The sequence below is a fragment of the Amphiura filiformis genome, chromosome 20, assembly GCF_039555335.1.
Source record: "Amphiura filiformis chromosome 20, Afil_fr2py, whole genome shotgun sequence".
NCBI lineage: Eukaryota > Metazoa > Echinodermata > Ophiuroidea > Amphilepidida > Amphiuridae > Amphiura > Amphiura filiformis.
Window position 1 is genome coordinate 51,492,716 of NC_092647.1, and position 21,751 is coordinate 51,514,466.

General features: G+C 40.5%; 2 long non-coding RNA genes across 5 annotated transcripts in view; one reads left to right on the forward strand and one right to left on the reverse strand.

Annotated features, from left to right (window-relative positions):
- Nucleotides 1-21,751, reverse strand: part of LOC140141957 (uncharacterized) — a 245,066-nt gene that overhangs the window by 152,144 nt on the left and 71,171 nt on the right. The window lies entirely within an intron of this gene.
- Nucleotides 1,655-20,264, forward strand: LOC140141956 (uncharacterized). 4 transcript variants are annotated; one of them, XR_011857488.1, is made up of 6 exons: nt 1,655-2,037; nt 4,314-4,460; nt 5,507-5,648; nt 10,355-10,497; nt 15,208-15,349; nt 20,060-20,264. It is a non-coding gene; the product is annotated as an uncharacterized lncRNA (long non-coding RNA). The 4 variants fall into 4 exon arrangements; XR_011857489.1 differs by lacking the exon at nt 20,060-20,264 and adding an exon at nt 16,194-16,335; XR_011857491.1 differs by lacking the exons at nt 1,655-2,037; nt 4,314-4,460; nt 5,507-5,648 and adding exons at nt 6,669-6,887; nt 9,165-9,311.

Here is a 21,751-nt window from a genome sequence, read left to right on the forward strand (position 1 = left end):
GTAGCTTGAATAGACTCCTCAAAGTATGTGTACAAAAATGCCCAAGTCCCTTCATTGGACACCCCCCCACTCTATAAGTAAACAAATAAACAAAAAATACACAGAAAATAGATTCAGATATTTGTTTTTGAATTCAAGCAATATTTTAATACAATTTTTCTATCATTCAGTGTATAAAAACATTTGCAAATGAACAATGAAGTGTAAAAATGTTACAGTGCAGCAAGCTATTTAAGTGTGTAATTTTGTCATTGCTATCAGCAGTAGATAGCAAAAAAGGCTAAAAATGATACAATGTAAATTAGCTTATTTGCATAGTAAAAAGCCCTCAAAATGTAACCAAACCAGTCTAATTATGTTTACCTGTACCAAATTTATGATATATTATATAAACATGTAAACCTAAAAATTCTTTAGAGTGCACACCAGTAAATAGGAATCTCCTATGTCCTTTTTGAAAAGTTACAGTGTTTAAAACGAGGAAACGTGCAAGAAGACTGAATAGAATAGATTAGGAAAGGCTTAAAACAAACCATTAGGCCCTGATTCATATTAAATCCTAATTTAGGCCTGGGAAATATATTGTCTGTGAAAAATGAGCAGGATCCGACCTTTTATGAAGATTTGGCTAAGCTTTCAAAATGTGTTACATTTCAGAAACACCAAGCTATTTGTGAGTCGCCGTAAGCTGTATTTTATATAGGGTGATCTAGTGGGCAATTTCCTGAAAAAAACGCTGGACTCCGTATGATTTCTCTGGACTAGATGTCTTCAGCTGACCTTCAACTTGCAGAAAGAGTAAGTTTTGAAGAGCTGAGTCGCTCTGAAGTCAAAAAAATGACGTTTTCCCGGACCCTGTTTGTACAGAAAGTCAATGTAGGCTATTTACTGGTGTGCACCCTGTACATTTTGACCTTTTGACCTACTATCACGAACTTTTCGTGATTTAAAATCTGTTATCGATAAGATTCTTCAAAATTAAGCTACAAGTGACTGTCTGGACAGTCTGGCATATCAATTTGGTGATAGTTTGGCTGTTTAGCATATAAACCTGGTGATTTATTACTATTGGGGTAGTATCGAGGTAAGTTTTGTGTACAAATAAGGCATCCTGGCCTGGGATCATTTGGTGCCAGATCTGTCATTCTATGCGAGCCGATCGTACACAGGCAATGCCATGCAATTGCAAGGCAAGGCTTCCAAATTTGGCACAGCAGGCATGGCTGCGCTAGCATAGAACAGCAAAAGCTTGAGAAAATCAATTCCACCTTTGTGTATTCCGAGCATGGGTAGGGGTGCGTCTGTGTGATTTGGAAGTTGTTATCGCATGGGAATTAGGAAAGCTTAAAATTACATGACCATTTTTGGTAAGCTTTAACATGTTCCGTCCGATCTTATAAAACCCTGATCCTAAATCCAACCCTGATCCTAAAACCTTATCCTAACCCTAATCCTAATCCTAACCCTGGCCTAATCCTAACCCTAATCCTGATCCTAATCCCTAATCCTAAACCCTAAATCTCTATTCAAAAGCATGTAAAAATGATTTGTTCCCTGCATTTTGACGACTAAATATACTTCGTGTATTTTCTGCTTACATGCTTATGCAATTTGTTTGTTTTCATGTTTGTTTGCACGTAGAGATATTGACATGGGCAAGGAAATCAACGTCCCTGCACTCTTCTTTGAGAATCTGCAACAGAGGATTGAGCGGCAAATTCAAAACAAGAATGCGTTCGGAAAAGGTTGCTGGGAATGGGATGGGTGCACCAATGCATGTGGTTATGGCAGAGTCCATTTGACAATTGGAGGGGACAGTGTCTGGGTGAGTGCACACAGAGCTTCTTACATGGCTTTCAAAAGAAAGAGAGAGTCTGAACTGTCGAACGAAATTTCTCACCGTTGTCATCAGAGGCTCTGTGTCAACCCCGGACATCTGTCCCACGAACCACACCATGTAAATCTGCGAAGGAATCGCTGTCGTAAGGAGGAGAAATGCTTGGGACATGGTGTGTACAAACATTGTATTTTATGAAGGTGAGAGTCTCACTCAGTGGCTATGTGAAGCACTTGCAGCCAACTACACTGCATCCAGTAACAATTTGAAAAATGATGTACTTTTTTGCAACTCTCTTATACATGCATGTAGGCCTATAAAATGCTCTTTAGTTATGCTGCAAGTGCTTCTCTAACACAATTTAAAAATCCCACTCTCAATGTCGGCCTAATTTCACAAGCAATGTATATTGGGGGAGATAGTAGGCGTACAATATACCGCATTCTTTCCATTAACCGCCTGTGGCGCTTAACAAAGTCATTGGGATGGCGCTTATTTTTACATTGTTTACATATTTTGCGTAAATAAAAAAGGCCAAAATTTTCAACCATCCATCCATCATCATCATCATCAGTGCACCATGATATGTTTCGGACCATGTTCCAGATTTGCATTGACAGTTAATAATATCATTGTTTGTTTCTTTGATTGTTTTAAAGTCACTGGGGGCTTATAGGGGCATGGGCAGTTAATGGAACGAATACGGTATTTGATAATGGGATTTTGTATGTTTTTATATACAGAAAAGCTTAAAATGATGCTAAATTCACCAACATTGTTACTTTGGATCTAATTGTGATTTCAAATAGAAACTTTCATTACGCACAGTGTCATACAAGTGATATCTGTTTCGTCGTTGAGCTGCACGTCGACTGCTGTATCTAGAAGAGCTTGCGCGGATGCGGAAATAAGACTGGCGCCTGTTCATGTGATGTAAAGTAGAGAGAGCTGGTGAATTTGGTGCCAGAGGAACATTGCAAGCTTTTGCTTTTATCAGAATTGAGTCTCCAATTGCATTGTTTACCATATGGATCGCACTGTGGTCACGATTGACCCCGTTGCGCGAACAAGTCATCGAGTGCTTGGGGTTTGTCTTGGCAAATGCGTGGTTGACAGACTCTGCTTTCTGTGTTGTTAAAGAATATCGAGTTTTGCGCGTTGCCTCCTTGCCCATGCGCTTTCTCAAGATGACGGCCAGCACTTCGGTGTCGCTCGGTGAAAACCTGTATGCACCGCGAGCAAACTTTGGTATGTATTCATGTACGCACTTTTCACCATCACATACAAGGGAATACTTTCTGCACAGATTGTGTTTATCCTCGTAACACTTTATTAGAGCTGGTATGGCAGCAGTGATTGACTGAGCCGCCAAATCTTTGCGATTGCCAAACTTCTGATTTGCGGCCCTTACCTCGCGCTCGGCGCGCCAAGCTATGCTGTCGGCTAATCTGTTGATTGCCTGCCTGTGCTCTTTAGATTTGCACGGATGCTCAGTTACAAGTTGCGGAGTGATTCGCGCCCGCGATATGGCTTTTGCCACAGCTCTGTTCAGATGTACAGTATCTAAGTAGTGCTCAGTTGTTACGCCTTGTTTCGATTTCATCTCGTCACCAAACCCCTCTGCCATCCGGCCATCGGCATCGGTGCACAGTTTATCGACAGTAATGGGATGTGAGCCACTGGTCAGAATTGATGCCAACTTCCTACCGCCGCGCTTTTCGTCGCCAGCATTTTCTTCAACAGACAATGTCGCGGTGCAGCCTTCATGTCCAGGGCAGTCAACTTCGACACCTCTGCGTCGAGCACATTCACCGATCTTGCAAAGTTTGTTTTCATGATTGAAAGCAATGATTTTTTTCTGAGGCGTTAAATTTTCAGCAAGCACATCGCGAGTTTGTGTGGCTGGAGCGAATGGCGTGTTGCCACGCGAGTTTCTCAGTGGATTGTTGTACTGTCTGTCGGCTTCTGCAGGGATCGGCGTGTCGCGAGGAAAACCTCCATTTTCAAGGATGTTCTGCAGCTGAAATCTGTGCTCGCCCATGTTTTCCTCGTTACATTCGCGAACTTTTCTACCGACTTCATTCAGTTGACTCTGCAGGGCCGATGCACATGGTACTGGTTTGTTCATTGCACTTAAAAGACGCTGAGCACCTGTAGCAGCAATGCTGGTGTTGATGAGCCCAACAGCAAGACTCCTATTTGGCTCGGCAGTCTTTCTACCTCTGACACCCGGATTAGACAGCTCGCGGTATAGTTTCTGCTTGCTGGATATGTAATTACATGAGTCGCATTTCACCCTGATGATTCCACTCACTCCCCATTTGGTGAACAAGTTGCCTGGTGTCATCAGCCGACCTTCACACTTTGGGTTTATCAAGTTATGTTCAGTTACACAGTCTTGTATAGCATTTATGCATGTAGTCAAATGTACTTCTACATAGCCACTGACAGGTTCTGTTTCTTTTTTGTCTTGCAGCATTTTTTCAACCTGAGAAGTTTCATGAGTTTGGGGTCGAAGAACTGCACCAACTGCAACATTGGCATCTGAAGTGTCCAGGAGCTCTGATGCTTGTGGTATCCATTCATTGTGAACATTTAGCTTGAACGATCTCTGGAATTCCTGGTGAGATAGTCTCTTTAACCTTTTTATTTTCAGCTCTTTAGGCTTGGAGTCCCCCAATTTCAGATTTGCACTCCACGATTTCACTCCTTTTTTTAACCAACCAACTTGTTTCTTCTTCCACCCATGGCCAAGACGCCCCATATTACATGTATCGATAAATAAAGTTGAAATTAAACTTGTACAGATGATGGGTAATCAGTAACTGGGCTTTCATCTATACCCAAATTGAAGTTCCCACAAGGACTTTATTAAAATCGAGCCTTGTCATTGGTCAATGGCTATGCTAATTAGGGCAATCAATATCATAAGGTGCTAGGTATTCATGTTTTCAAGATAAAAATCAATACATTTTATTAAGAGGGACATATCATTCATAAAAGAAAAACAATGTAGCTTGAATAGACTCCTCAAAGTATGTGTACAAAAATGCCCAAGTCCCTTCATTGGACCCCCCCCCACTCTATAAGTAAACAAATAAACAAAAAATACACAGAAAATAGATTCAGATATTTGTTTTTGAATTCAAGCAATATTTTAATACAATTTTCTATCATTCAGTGTATAAAAACATTTGCAAATGAACAATGAAGTGTAAAAATGTTACAGTGCAGCAAGCTATTTAAGTGTGTAATTTTGTCATTGCTATCAGCAGTAGATAGCAAAAAAGGCTAAAAATGATACAATGTAAATTAGCTTATTTGCATAGTAAAAAGCCCTCAAAATGTAACCAAACCAGTCTAATTATGTTTACCTGTACCAAATTTATGATATATTATATAAACATGTAAACCTAAAAATTCTTTAGAGTGCACACCAGTAAATAGGAATCTCCTATGTCCTTTTTGAAAAGTTACAGTGTTTAAAACGAGGAAACGTGCAAGAAGACTGAATAGAATAGATTAGGAAAGGCTTAAAAACAAACCATTAGGCCCTGATTCATATTAAATCCTAATTTAGGCCTGGGAAATATATTGTCTGTGAAAAATGAGCAGGATCCGACCTTTTATGAAGATTTGGCTAAGCTTTCAAAATGTGTTACATTTCAGAAACACCAAGCTATTTGTGAGTCGCCGTAAGCTGTATTTTATATAGGGTGATCTAGTGGGCAATTTCCTGAAAAAAAACGCTGGACTCCGTATGATTTCTCTGGACTAGATGTCTTCAGCTGACCTTCAACTTGCAGAAAGAGTAAGTTTTGAAGAGCTGAGTCGCTCTGAAGTCAAAAAAATGACGTTTTCCCGGACCCTGTTTGTACAGAAAGTCAATGTAGGCTATTTACTGGTGTGCACCCTGTACATTTTGACCTTTTGACCTACTATCACGAACTTTTCGTGATTTAAAATCTGTTATCGATAAGATTCTTCAAAATTAAGCTACAAGTGACTGTCTGGACAGTCTGGCATATCAATTTGGTGATAGTTTGGCTGTTTAGCATATAAACCTGGTGATTTATTACTATTGGGGTAGTATCGAGGTAAGTTTTGTGTACAAATAAGGCATCCTGGCCTGGGATCATTTGGTGCCAGATCTGTCATTCTATGCGAGCCGATCGTACACAGGCAATGCCATGCAATTGCAAGGCAAGGCTTCCAAATTTGGCACAGCAGGCATGGCTGCGCTAGCATAGAACAGCAAAAGCTTGAGAAAATCAATTCCACCTTTGTGTATTCCGAGCATGTGTAGGGGTGCGTCTGTGTGATTTGGAAGTTGTTATCGCATGGGAATTAGGAAAGCTTAAAATTACATGACCATTTTTGGTAAGCTTTAACATGTTCCGTCCGATCTTATAAAACCCTGATCCTAAATCCAACCCTGATCCTAAAACCTTATCCTAACCCTAATCCTAATCCTAACCCTGGCCTAATCCTAACCCTAATCCTGATCCTAATCCCTAATCCTAAACCCTAAATCTCTATTCAAAAGCATGTAAAAATGATTTGTTCCCTGCATTTTGACGACTAAATATACTTCGTGTATTTTCTGCTTACATGCTTATGCAATTTGTTTGTTTTCATGTTTGTTTGCACGTAGAGATATTGACATGGGCAAGGAAATCAACGTCCCTGCACTCTTCTTTGAGAATCTGCAACAGAGGATTGAGCGGCAAATTCAAAACAAGAATGCGTTCGGAAAAGGTTGCTGGGAATGGGATGGGTGCACCAATGCATGTGGTTATGGCAGAGTCCATTTGACAATTGGAGCGGACAGTGTCTGGGTGAGTGCACACAGAGCTTCTTACATGGCTTTCAAAAGAAAGAGAGAGTCTGAACTGTCGAACGAAATTTCTCACCGTTGTCATCAGAGGCTCTGTGTCAACCCCGGACATCTGTCCCACGAACCACACCATGTAAATCTGCGAAGGAATCGCTGTCGTAAGGAGGAGAAATGCTTGGGACATGGTGTGTACAAACATTGTATTTTATGAAGGTGAGAGTCTCACTCAGTGGCTATGTGAAGCACTTGCAGCCAACTACACTGCATCCAGTAACAATTTGAAAATGATGTACTTTTTTTGCAACTCTCTTATACATGCATGTAGGCCTATAAAATGCTCTTTAGTTATGCTGCAAGTGCTTCTCTAACACAATTTAAAAATCCCACTCTCAATGTCGGCCTAATTTCACAAGCAATGTATATTGGGGGAGATAGTAGGCGTACAATATACCGCATTCTTTCCATTAACCGCCTGTGGCGCTTAACAAAGTCATTGGGATGGCGCTTATTTTTACATTGTTTACATATTTTGCGTAAATAAAAATGGCCAAAATTTTCAACCATCCATCCATCATCATCATCATCAGTGCACCATGATATGTTTCGGACCATGTTCCAGATTTGCATTGACAGTTAATAATATCATTGTTTGTTTCTTTGATTGTTTTAAAGTCACTGGGGGCTTATAGGGGCATGGGCAGTTAATGGAACGAATACGGTATTTGATAATGGGATTTTTGAAAGTTTTTAAAGAAATGAAAAGCTTAAAATGATGCTAAATTCACCAACATTGTTACTTTGGATCTAATTGTGATTTCAAATAGAAACTTTCATTACGCACAGTGTCATAAAGTGATATCTGTTTCGTCGTTGAGCTGCACGTCGACTGCTGTATCTAGAAGAGCTTGCGCGGATGCGGAAATAAGACTGGCGCCTGTTCATGTGATGTAAAGTAGAGAGAGCTGGTGAATTTGGTGCCAGAGGAACATTGCAAGCTTTTGCTTTTATCAGAATTGAGTCTCCAATTGCATTGTTTACCATATGGATCGCACTGTGGTCACGATTGACCCCGTTGCGCGAACAAGTCATCGAGTGCTTGGGGTTTGTCTTGGCAAATGCGTGGTTGACAGACTCTGCTTTCTGTGTTGTTAAAGAATATCGAGTTTTGCGCGTTGCCTCCTTGCCCATGCGCTTTCTCAAGATGACGGCCAGCACTTCGGTGTCGCTCGGTGAAAACCTGTATGCACCGCGAGCAAACTTTGGTATGTATTCATGTACGCACTTTTCACCATCACATACAAGGGAATACTTTCTGCACAGATTGTGTTTATCCTCGTAACACTTTATTAGAGCTGGTATGGCAGCAGTGATTGACTGAGCCGCCAAATCTTTGCGATTGCCAAACTTCTGATTTGCGGCCCTTACCTCGCGCTCGGCGCGCCAAGCTATGCTGTCGGCTAATCTGTTGATTGCCTGCCTGTGCTCTTTAGATTTGCACGGATGCTCAGTTACAAGTTGCGGAGTGATTCGCGCCCGCGATATGGCTTTTGCCACAGCTCTGTTCAGATGTACAGTATCTAAGTAGTGCTCAGTTGTTACGCCTTGTTTCGATTTCATCTCGTCACCAAACCCCTCTGCCATCCGGCCATCGGCATCGGTGCACAGTTTATCGACAGTAATGGGATGTGAGCCACTGGTCAGAATTGATGCCAACTTCCTACCGCCGCGCTTTTCGTCGCCAGCATTTTCTTCAACAGACAATGTCGCGGTGCAGCCTTCATGTCCAGGGCAGTCAACTTCGACACCTCTGCGTCGAGCACATTCACCGATCTTGCAAAGTTTGTTTTCATGATTGAAAGCAATGATTTTTTTCTGAGGCGTTAAATTTTCAGCAAGCACATCGCGAGTTTGTGTGGCTGGAGCGAATGGCGTGTTGCCACGCGAGTTTCTCAGTGGATTGTTGTACTGTCTGTCGGCTTCTGCAGGGATCGGCGTGTCGCGAGGAAAACCTCCATTTTCAAGGATGTTCTGCAGCTGAAATCTGTGCTCGCCCATGTTTTCCTCGTTACATTCGCGAACTTTTCTACCGACTTCATTCAGTTGACTCTGCAGGGCCGATGCACATGGTACTGGTTTGTTCATTGCACTTAAAAGACGCTGAGCACCTGTAGCAGCAATGCTGGTGTTGATGAGCCCAACAGCAAGACTCCTATTTGGCTCGGCAGTCTTTCTACCTCTGACACCCGGATTAGACAGCTCGCGGTATAGTTTCTGCTTGCTGGATATGTAATTACATGAGTCGCATTTCACCCTGATGATTCCACTCACTCCCCATTTGGTGAACAAGTTGCCTGGTGTCATCAGCCGACCTTCACACTTTGGGTTTATCAAGTTATGTTCAGTTACACAGTCTTGTATAGCATTTATGCATGTAGTCAAATGTACTTCTACATAGCCACTGACAGGTTCTGTTTCTTTTTTGTCTTGCAGCATTTTTTCAACCTGAGAAGTTTCATGAGTTTGGGGTCGAAGAACTGCACCAACTGCAACATTGGCATCTGAAGTGTCCAGGAGCTCTGATGCTTGTGGTATCCATTCATTGTGAACATTTAGCTTGAACGATCTCTGGAATTCCTGGTGAGATAGTCTCTTTAACCTTTTATTTTCAGCTCTTTAGGCTTGGAGTCCCCAATTTCAGATTTGCACTCCACGATTTCACTCCTTTTTGAACCAACCAACTTGTTTCTTCTTCCACCCATGGCCAAGACGCCCCATATTACATGTATCGATAAATAAAGTTGAAATTAAACTTGTACAGATGATGGGTAATCAGTAACTGGGCTTTCATCTATACCCAAATTGAAGTTCCCACAAGGACTTTATTAAAATCGAGCCTTGTCATTGGTCAATGGCTATGCTAATTAGGGCAATCAATATCATAAGGTGCTAGGTATTCATGTTTTCAAGATAAAATCAATACATTTTATTAAGAGGGACATATCATTCATAAAAGAAAAACAATGTAGCTTGAATAGACTCCTCAAAGTATGTGTACAAAAATGCCCAAGTCCCTTCATTGGACACCCCCCCACTCTATAAGTAAACAAATAAACAAAAAAATACACAGAAAATAGATTCAGATATTTGTTTTTGAATTCAAGCAATATTTTAATACAATTTTTCTATCATTCAGTGTATAAAAACATTTGCAAATGAACAATGAAGTGTAAAAAATGTTACAGTGCAGCAAGCTATTTAAGTGTGTAATTTTGTCATTGCTATCAGCAGTAGATAGCAAAAAAGGCTAAAAATGATACAATGTAAATTAGCTTATTTGCATAGTAAAAAGCCCTCAAAATGTAACCAAACCAGTCTAATTATGTTTACCTGTACCAAATTTATGATATATTATATAAACATGTAAACCTAAAATTCTTTAGAGTGCACACCAGTAAATAGGAATCTCCTATGTCCTTTTTGAAAAGTTACAGTGTTTAAAACGAGGAAACGTGAAAGAAGACTGAATAGAATAGATTAGGAAGGCTAAAAAACAAACCATTAGGCCCTGATTCATATTAAATCCTAATTTAGGCCTGGGAAATATATTGTCTGTGAAAAATGAGCAGGATCCGACCTTTTATGAAGATTTGGCTAAGCTTTCAAAATGTGTTACATTTCAGAAACACCAAGCTATTTGTGAGTCGCCGTAAGCTGTATTTTATATAGGGTGATCTAGTGGGCAATTTCCTGAAAAAAAAACGCTGGACTCCGTATGATTTCTCTGGACTAGATGTCTTCAGCTGACCTTCAACTTGCAGAAAGAGTAAGTTTTGAAGAGCTGAGTCGCTCTGAAGTCAAAAAAATGACGTTTTCCCGGACCCTGTTTGTACAGAAAGTCAATGTAGGCTATTTACTGGTGTGCACCCTGTACATTTTGACCTTTTGACCTACTATCACGAACTTTTCGTGATTTAAAATCTGTTATCGATAAGATTCTTCAAAATTAAGCTACAAGTGACTGTCTGGACAGTCTGGCATATCAATTTGGTGATAGTTTGGCTGTTTAGCATATAAACCTGGTGATTTATTACTATTGGGGTAGTATCGAGGTAAGTTTTGTGTACAAATAAGGCATCCTGGCCTGGGATCATTTGGTGCCAGATCTGTCATTCTATGCGAGCCGATCGTACACAGGCAATGCCATGCAATTGCAAGGCAAGGCTTCAAATTTGGCACAGCAGGCATGGCTGCGCTAGCATAGAACAGCAAAAGCTTGAGAAAATCAATTCCACCTTTGTGTATTCCGAGCATGTGTAGGGGTGCGTCTGTGTGATTTGGAAGTTGTTATCGCATGGGAATTAGGAAAGCTTAAAATTACATGACCATTTTTGTTAAGCTTTAACATGTTCCGTCCGATCTTATAAAACCCTGATCCTAAATCCAACCCTGATCCTAAAACCTTATCCTAACCCTAATCCTAATCCTAACCCTGGCCTAATCCTAACCCTAATCCTGATCCTAATCCCTAATCCTAAACCCTAAATCTCTATTCAAAAGCATGTAAAAATGATTTGTTCCCTGCATTTTGACGACTAAATATACTTCGTGTATTTTCTGCTTACATGCTTATGCAATTTGTTTGTTTTCATGTTTGTTTGCACGTAGAGATATTGACATGGGCAAGGAAATCAACGTCCCTGCACTCTTCTTTGAGAATCTGCAACAGAGGATTGAGCGGCAAATTCAAAACAAGAATGCGTTCGGAAAAGGTTGCTGGGAATGGGATGGGTGCACCAATGCATGTGGTTATGGCAGAGTCCATTTGACAATTGGAGGGACAGTGTCTGGGTGAGTGCACACAGAGCTTCTTACATGGCTTTCAAAAGAAAGAGAGAGTCTGAACTGTCGAACGAAATTTCTCACCGTTGTCATCAGAGGCTCTGTGTCAACCCCGGACATCTGTCCCACGAACCACACCATGTAAATCTGCGAAGGAATCGCTGTCGTAAGGAGGAGAAATGCTTGGGACATGGTGTGTACAAACATTGTATTTTATGAAGGTGAGAGTCTCACTCAGTGGCTATGTGAAGCACTTGCAGCCAACTACACTGCATCCAGTAACAATTTGAAAAATGATGTACTTTTTTGCAACTCTCTTATACATGCATGTAGGCCTATAAAATGCTCTTTAGTTATGCTGCAAGTGCTTCTCTAACACAATTTAAAAATCCCACTCTCAATGTCGGCCTAATTTCACAAGCAATGTATATTGGGGGAGATAGTAGGCGTACAATATACTGCATTCTTTCCATTAACCGCCTGTGGCGCTTAACAAAGTCATTGGGATGGCGCTTATTTTACATTGTTTACATATTTTGCGTAAATACAAAATGGCCAAAATTTTCAACCATCCATCCATCATCATCATCATCAGTGCACCATGATATGTTTCGGACCATGTTCCAGATTTGCATTGACAGTTAATAATATCATTGTTTGTTTCTTTGATTGTTTTAAAGTCACTGCGGGCTTATAGGGGCATGGGCAGTTAATGGAACGAATACGGTATTTGATAATGGGATTTTTGAAAGTTTTTAAAGAAATGAAAAGCTTAAAATGATGCTAAATTCACCAACATTGTTACTTTGGATCTAATTGTGATTTCAAATAGAAACTTTCATTACGCACAGTGTCATACAAGTGATATCTGTTTCGTCGTTGAGCTGCACGTCGACTGCTGTATCTAGAAGAGCTTGCGCGGATGCGGAAATAAGACTGGCGCCTGTTCATGTGATGTAAAGTAGAGAGAGCTGGTGAATTTGGTGCCAGAGGAACATTGCAAGCTTTTGCTTTTATCAGAATTGAGTCTCCAATTGCATTGTTTACCATATGGATCGCACTGTGGTCACGATTGACCCCGTTGCGCGAACAAGTCATCGAGTGCTTGGGGTTTGTCTTGGCAAATGCGTGGTTGACAGACTCTGCTTTCTGTGTTGTTAAAGAATATCGAGTTTTGCGCGTTGCCTCCTTGCCCATGCGCTTTCTCAAGATGACGGCCAGCACTTCGGTGTCGCTCGGTGAAAACCTGTATGCACCGCGAGCAAACTTTGGTATGTATTCATGTACGCACTTTTCACCATCACATACAAGGGAATACTTTCTGCACAGATTGTGTTTATCCTCGTAACACTTTATTAGAGCTGGTATGGCAGCAGTGATTGACTGAGCCGCCAAATCTTTGCGATTGCCAAACTTCTGATTTGCGGCCCTTACCTCGCGCTCGGCGCGCCAAGCTATGCTGTCGGCTAATCTGTTGATTGCCTGCCTGTGCTCTTTAGATTTGCACGGATGCTCAGTTACAAGTTGCGGAGTGATTCGCGCCCGCGATATGGCTTTTGCCACAGCTCTGTTCAGATGTACAGTATCTAAGTAGTGCTCAGTTGTTACGCCTTGTTTCGATTTCATCTCGTCACCAAACCCCTCTGCCATCCGGCCATCGGCATCGGTGCACAGTTTATCGACAGTAATGGGATGTGAGCCACTGGTCAGAATTGATGCCAACTTCCTACCGCCGCGCTTTTCGTCGCCAGCATTTTCTTCAACAGACAATGTCGCGGTGCAGCCTTCATGTCCAGGGCAGTCAACTTCGACACCTCTGCGTCGAGCACATTCACCGATCTTGCAAAGTTTGTTTTCATGATTGAAAGCAATGATTTTTTTTTGTTTCTTTAAATTTTCAGCAAGCACATCGCGAGTTTGTGTGGCTGGAGCGAATGGCGTGTTGCCACGCGAGTTTCTCAGTGGATTGTTGTACTGTCTGTCGGCTTCTGCAGGGATCGGCGTGTCGCGAGGAAAACCTCCATTTTCAAGGATGTTCTGCAGCTGAAATCTGTGCTCGCCCATGTTTTCCTCGTTACATTCGCGAACTTTTCTACCGACTTCATTCAGTTGACTCTGCAGGGCCGATGCACATGGTACTGGTTTGTTCATTGCACTTAAAAGACGCTGAGCACCTGTAGCAGCAATGCTGGTGTTGATGAGCCCAACAGCAAGACTCCTATTTGGCTCGGCAGTCTTTCTACCTCTGACACCCGGATTAGACAGCTCGCGGTATAGTTTCTGCTTGCTGGATATGTAATTACATGAGTCGCATTTCACCCTGATGATTCCACTCACTCCCCATTTGGTGAACAAGTTGCCTGGTGTCATCAGCCGACCTTCACACTTTGGGTTTATCAAGTTATGTTCAGTTACACAGTCTTGTATAGCATTTATGCATGTAGTCAAATGTACTTCTACATAGCCACTGACAGGTTCTGTTTCTTTTTTGTCTTGCAGCATTTTTTCAACCTGAGAAGTTTCATGAGTTTGGGGTCGAAGAACTGCACCAACTGCAACATTGGCATCTGAAGTGTCCAGGAGCTCTGATGCTTGTGGTATCCATTCATTGTGAACATTTAGCTTGAACGATCTCTGGAATTCCTGGTGAGATAGTCTCTTTAACCTTTTTATTTTCAGCTCTTTAGGCTTGGAGTCCCCCAATTTCAGATTTGCACTCCACGATTTCACTCCTTTTTTGAACCAACCAACTTGTTTCTTCTTCCACCCATGGCCAAGACGCCCCATATTACATGTATCGATAAATAAAGTTGAAATTAAACTTGTACAGATGATGGGTAATCAGTAACTGGGCTTTCATCTATACCCAAATTGAAGTTCCCACAAGGACTTTATTAAAATCGAGCCTTGTCATTGGTCAATGGCTATGCTAATTAGGGCAATCAATATCATAAGGTGCTAGGTATTCATGTTTTCAAGATAAAAATCAATACATTTTATTAAGAGGGACATATCATTCATAAAAGAAAAACAATGTAGCTTGAATAGACTCCTCAAAGTATGTGTACAAAAATGCCCAAGTCCCTTCATTGGACACCCCCCCCACTCTATAAGTAAACAAATAAACAAAAAAATACACAGAAAATAGATTCAGATATTTGTTTTTGAATTCAAGCAATATTTTAATACAATTTTTCTATCATTCAGTGTATAAAAACATTTGCAAATGAACAATGAAGTGTAAAAATGTTACAGTGCAGCAAGCTATTTAAGTGTGTAATTTTGTCATTGCTATCAGCAGTAGATAGCAAAAAAGGCTAAAAATGATACAATGTAAATTAGCTTATTTGCATAGTAAAAAGCCCTCAAAATGTAACCAAACCAGTCTAATTATGTTTACCTGTACCAAATTTATGATATATTATATAAACATGTAAACCTACAAATTCTTTAGAGTGCACACCAGTAAATAGGAATCGCCTATGTCCTTTGTGAAAAGTTACAGTGTTTAAAACGAGGAAACGTGCAAGAAGACTGAATAGAATAGATTAGGAAAGGCTTAAAACAAACCATTAGGCCCTGATTCATATTAAATCCTAATTTAGGCCTGGGAAATATATTGTCTGTGAAAAATGAGCAGGATCCGACCTTTTATGAAGATTTGGCTAAGCTTTCAAAATGTGTTACATTTCAGAAACACCAAGCTATTTGTGAGTCGCCGTAAGCTGTATTTTATATAGGGTGATCTAGTGGGCAATTTCCTGAAAAAAAACGCTGGACTCCGTATGATTTCTCTGGACTAGATGTCTTCAGCTGACCTTCAACTTGCAGAAAGAGTAAGTTTTGAAGAGCTGAGTCGCTCTGAAGTCAAAAAAATGACGTTTTCCCGGACCCTGTTTGTACAGAAAGTCAATGTAGGCTATTTACTGGTGTGCACCCTGTACATTTTGACCTTTTGACCTACTATCACGAACTTTTCGTGATTTAAAATCTGTTATCGATAAGATTCTTCAAAATTAAGCTACAAGTGACTGTCTGGACAGTCTGGCATATCAATTTGGTGATAGTTTGGCTGTTTAGCATATAAACCTGGTGATTTATTACTATTGGGGTAGTATCGAGGTAAGTTTTGTGTACAAATAAGGCATCCTGGCCTGGGATCATTTGGTGCCAGATCTGTCATTCTATGCGAGCCGATCGTACACAGGCAATGCCATGCAATTGCAAGGCAAGGCTTCCAAATTTGGCTTTAGCAGGCATGGCTGCGCTAGCATAGAACAGCAAAAGCTTGAGAAAATCAATTCCACCTTTGTGTATTCCGAGCATGTGTAGGGGTGCGTCTGTGTGATTTGGAAGTTGTTATCGCATGGGAATTAGGAAAGCTTAAAATTACATGACCATTTTTGGTAAGCTTTAACATGTTCCGTCCGATCTTATAAAACCCTGATCCTAAATCCAACCCTGATCCTAAAACCTTATCCTCATCCTAATCCTAATCCTAACCCTGGCCTAATCCTAACCCTAATCCTGATCCTAATCCCTAATCCTAAACCCTAAATCTCTATTCAAAAGAATGTAAAAATGATTTGTTCCCTGCATTTTGACGACTAAATATACTTCGTGTATTTTCTGCTTACATGCTTATGCAATTTGTTTGTTTTCATGTTTGTTTGCACGTAGAGATATTGACATGGGCAAGGAAATCAACGTCCCTGCACTCTTCTTTGAGAATCTGCAACAGAGGATTGAGCGGCAAATTCAAAACAAGAATGCGTTCGGAAAAGGTTGCTGGGAATGGGATGGGTGCACCAATGCATGTGGTTATGGCAGAGTCCATTTGACAATTGGAGGGGAAAGTGTCTGGGTGAGTGCACACAGAGCTTCTTACATGGCTTCAAAAAGAAAGAGAGAGTCTGAACTGTCGAACGAAATTTCTCACCGTTGTCATCAGAGGCTCTGTGTCAACCCCGGACATCTGTCCCACGAACCACACCATGTAAATCTGCGAAGGAATCGCTGTCGTAAGGAGGAGAAATGCTTGGGACATGGTGTGTACAAACATTGTATTTTATGAAGGTGAGAGTCTCACTCAGTGGCTATGTGAAGCACTTGCAGCCAACTACACTGCATCCAGTAACAATTTGAAAAATGATGTACTTTTTTGCAACTCTCTTATACATGCATGTAGGCCTATAAAATGCTCTTTAGTTATGCTGCAAGTGCTTCTCTAACACAATTTAAAAATCCCACTCTCAATGTCGGCCTAATTTCACAAGCAATGTATATTGGGGGAGATAGTAGGCGTACAATATACCGCATTCTTTCCATTAACCGCCTGTGGCGCTTAACAAAGTCATTGGGATGGCGCTTATTTTTACATTGTTTACATATTTTGCGTAAATAAAAATGGCCAAAATTTTCAACCATCCATCCATCATCATCATCATCAGTGCACCATGATATGTTTCGGACCATGTTCCAGATTTGCATTGACAGTTAATAATATCATTGTTGGTTTCTTTGATTGTTTTAAAGTCACTGGGAGCTTATAGGGGCATGGGCAGTTAATGGAACGAATACGGTATTTGATAATGGGATTTTTGAAAGTTTTTAAAGAAATGAAAAGCTTAAAATGATGCTAAATTCACCAACATTGTTACTTTGGATCTAATTGTGATTTCAAATAGAAACTTTCATTACGCACAGTGTCATACAAGTGATATCTGTTTCGTCGTTGAGCTGCACGTCGACTGCTGTATCTAGAAGAGCTTGCGCGGATGCGGAAATAAGACTGGCGCCTGTTCATGTGATGTAAAGTAGAGAGAGCTGGTGAATTTGGTGCCAGAGGAACATTGCAAGCTTTTGCTTTTATCAGAATTGAGTCTCCAATTGCATTGTTTACCATATGGATCGCACTGTGGTCACGATTGACCCCGTTGCGCGAACAAGTCATCGAGTGCTTGGGGTTTGTCTTGGCAAATGCGTGGTTGACAGACTCTGCTTTCTGTGTTGTTAAAGAATATCGAGTTTTGCGCGTTGCCTCCTTGCCCATGCGCTTTCTCAAGATGACGGCCAGCACTTCGGTGTCGCTCGGTGAAAACCTGTATGCACCGCGAGCAAACTTTGGTATGTATTCATGTACGCACTTTTCACCATCACATACAAGGGAATACTTTCTGCACAGATTGTGTTTATCCTCGTAACACTTTATTAGAGCTGGTATGGCAGCAGTGATTGACTGAGCCGCCAAATCTTTGCGATTGCCAAACTTCTGATTTGCGGCCCTTACCTCGCGCTCGGCGCGCCAAGCTATGCTGTCGGCTAATCTGTTGATTGCCTGCCTGTGCTCTTTAGATTTGCACGGATGCTCAGTTACAAGTTGCGGAGTGATTCGCGCCCGCGATATGGCTTTTGCCACAGCTCTGTTCAGATGTACAGTATCTAAGTAGTGCTCAGTTGTTACGCCTTGTTTCGATTTCATCTCGTCACCAAACCCCTCTGCCATCCGGCCATCGGCATCGGTGCACAGTTTATCGACAGTAATGGGATGTGAGCCACTGGTCAGAATTGATGCCAACTTCCTACCGCCGCGCTTTTCGTCGCCAGCATTTTCTTCAACAGACAATGTCGCGGTGCAGCCTTCATGTCCAGGGCAGTCAACTTCGACACCTCTGCGTCGAGCACATTCACCGATCTTGCAAAGTTTGTTTTCATGATTGAAAGCAATGATTTTTTTTTTTTTTTTTAAATTTTCAGCAAGCACATCGCGAGTTTGTGTGGCTGGAGCGAATGGCGTGTTGCCACGCGAGTTTCTCAGTGGATTGTTGTACTGTCTGTCGGCTTCTGCAGGGATCGGCGTGTCGCGAGGAAAACCTCCATTTTCAAGGATGTTCTGCAGCTGAAATCTGTGCTCGCCCATGTTTTCCTCGTTACATTCGCGAACTTTTCTACCGACTTCATTCAGTTGACTCTGCAGGGCCGATGCACATGGTACTGGTTTGTTCATTGCACTTAAAAGACGCTGAGCACCTGTAGCAGCAATGCTGGTGTTGATGAGCCCAACAGCAAGACTCCTATTTGGCTCGGCAGTCTTTCTACCTCTGACACCCGGATTAGACAGCTCGCGGTATAGTTTCTGCTTGCTGGATATGTAATTACATGAGTCGCATTTCACCCTGATGATTCCACTCACTCCCCATTTGGTGAACAAGTTGCCTGGTGTCATCAGCCGACCTTCACACTTTGGGTTTATCAAGTTATGTTCAGTTACACAGTCTTGTATAGCATTTATGCATGTAGTCAAATGTACTTCTACATAGCCACTGACAGGTTCTGTTTCTTTTTTGTCTTGCAGCATTTTTTCAACCTGAGAAGTTTCATGAGTTTGGGGTCGAAGAACTGCACCAACTGCAACATTGGCATCTGAAGTGTCCAGGAGCTCTGATGCTTGTGGTATCCATTCATTGTGAACATTTAGCTTGAACGATCTCTGGAATTCCTGGTGAGATAGTCTCTTTAACCTTTTTATTTTCAGCTCTTTAGGCTTGGAGTCCCCCAATTTCAGATTTGCACTCCACGATTTCACTCCTTTTTTTGAACCAACCAACTTGTTTCTTCTTCCACCCATGGCCAAGACGCCCCATATTACATGTATCGATAAATAAAGTTGAAATTAAACTTGTACAGATGATGGGTAATCAGTAACTGGGCTTTCATCTATACCCAAATTGAAGTTCCCACAAGGACTTTATTAAAATCGAGCCTTGTCATTGGTCAATGGCTATGCTAATTAGGGCAATCAATATCATAAGGTGCTAGGTATTCATGTTTTCAAGATAAAAATCAATACATTTTATTAAGAGGGACATATCATTCATAAAAGAAAAACAATGTAGCTTGAATAGACTCCTCAAAGTATGTGTACAAAATGCCCAAGTCCTTCATTGGACACCCCCCCACTCTATAAGTAAACAAATAAACAAAAAATACACAGAAAATAGATTCAGATATTTGTTTTTGAATTCAAGCAATATTTTAATACAATTTTTCTATCATTCAGTGTATAAAAACATTTGCAAATGAACAATGAAGTGTAAAAATGTTACAGTGCAGCAAGCTATTTAAGTGTGTAATTTTGTCATTGCTATCAGCAGTAGATAGCAAAAAAGGCTAAAAATGATACAATGTAAATTAGCTTATTTGCATAGTAAAAAGCCCTCAAAATGTAACCAAACCAGTCTAATTATGTTTACCTGTACCAAATTTATGATATATTATATAAACATGTAAACCTAAAAATTCTTTAGAGTGCACACCAGTAAATAGGAATCTCCTATGTCCTTTTGAAAAGTTACAGTGTTTAAAACGAGGAAACGTGCAAGAAGACTGAATAGAATAGATTAGGAAAGGCTTAAAAACAAACCATTAGGCCCTGATTCATATTAAATCCTAATTTAGGCCTGGGAAATATATTGTCTGTGAAAAATGAGCAGGATCCGACCTTTTATGAAGATTTGGCTAAGCTTTCAAAATGTGTTACATTTCAGAAACACCAAGCTATTTGTGAGTCGCCGTAAGCTGTATTTTATATAGGGTGATCTAGTGGGCAATTTCCTGAAAAAAACGCTGGACTCCGTATGATTTCTCTGGACTAGATGTCTTCAGCTGACCTTCAACTTGCAGAAAGAGTAAGTTTTGAAGAGCTGAGTCGCTCTGAAGTCAAAAAAATGACGTTTTCCCGGACCCTGTTTGTACAGAAAGTCAATGTAGGCTATTTACTGGTGTGCACCCTTAGGGCCACGATGCTTTTTTAATAAAATTCATAATTATTAACTCCATCCGCAAAATTGTATCTGTAGTTATTTTTGTTCATACACTCATCAAATAATGACTCGACAATGGAAATGTACTGATAATTTTAAATGATCTTCTATATAACTTCAAAGTTAAATTTAACAATAAGAAAATCTTTACGAACATATTGAAAACAAATCTGCGATAATGATGTAGAGGAAACAATGCTCTTCTTGACCAACATCGGCTGACCACCCCACGTATGCAAATGTCTGATAACAATAATGGTCCCCATTGTAGTATCGTCATGGTCGCGAAAATTGAATTTCATTTCAGTTGTATTGTTTTCCATCATATATTATTCCAGGGCATTGTATGAACCAAAGATGCATATTGTTTACTTTAATCATGACCGTAGCGTCCATTATAGAAGTTGTTTTACATCAGAGTAGCTCTTTTCCATTTTCTTTCTTTTACTTTTTTTTCTGTTCATTGTACCATAATTACAACAAGTATTCATATATTCTGACATAGACATAGAACGTGCTCAAATGATTTTATTAGAATAATGAAATTCTTCCAAATTAAATATAAAGGTCATGTGATAATAGACACTACTACAAATATTCGCGAATTAACTATACATAACTATATAGCGCCCAGATACACACACCTTACTTGACACGTTTCTTCCTAACTGAAGCCATAAAAATGTGCATTTAAAACTTGAGTTCAAATGACGTCCGGCTGATTTAGTGCTTCATTGATTCCCAGCTTTGATATAACTACCAAATGCACTACAATATACAACGTACTCATAAAACGGTTTTGTTCTTGTTGAAATATCTATATAATTCTGAGACCTTTTGACATTTATAAAAATCATAATAATCTTTTAAATTTCCGAATTCATTTCCACACAAAAATATCCATTTGAAATATTGGCAAATCTTCTGCTAATCTTCTCTAAACTCAGAACTTACTTATTATTGTGCACCTCTATCACGTAATACGGAACACCCTGTCTTGTCAGGGAAAAGGAAAGCTCGTTTTATCAAAAAGGTTCAAATTTGATTCGAGAACTCGGAGATCAGAAATTATGAAGTACATTCCCTTGATTAATCAGTATTTTACTATATATTCTAATAGAGAACACTGGCGTTTGGTGATGCAGGTTATGCCAAAAGTGGGCTTCGCAAAAGAATGCAGGTAGAACTGGTACACAGACACCAGGTCATCTCGGAAGAAGGTGAAACGTTTGAGCACGAGTACGTGAAGCTTGCCCATTCGTTTACAAGTCCTGTGTTTTTCTTATAGTCTTTACAATAAGATCCGTAACTGTTTACATCTCTGCCATGGCTGTTGTATTTTTTTGAATACGTTAAGGCCGCATCAAAGGGAGCGAGAGAAATAGTATAATTTTGCATAACTAGAATGTTCTGTCA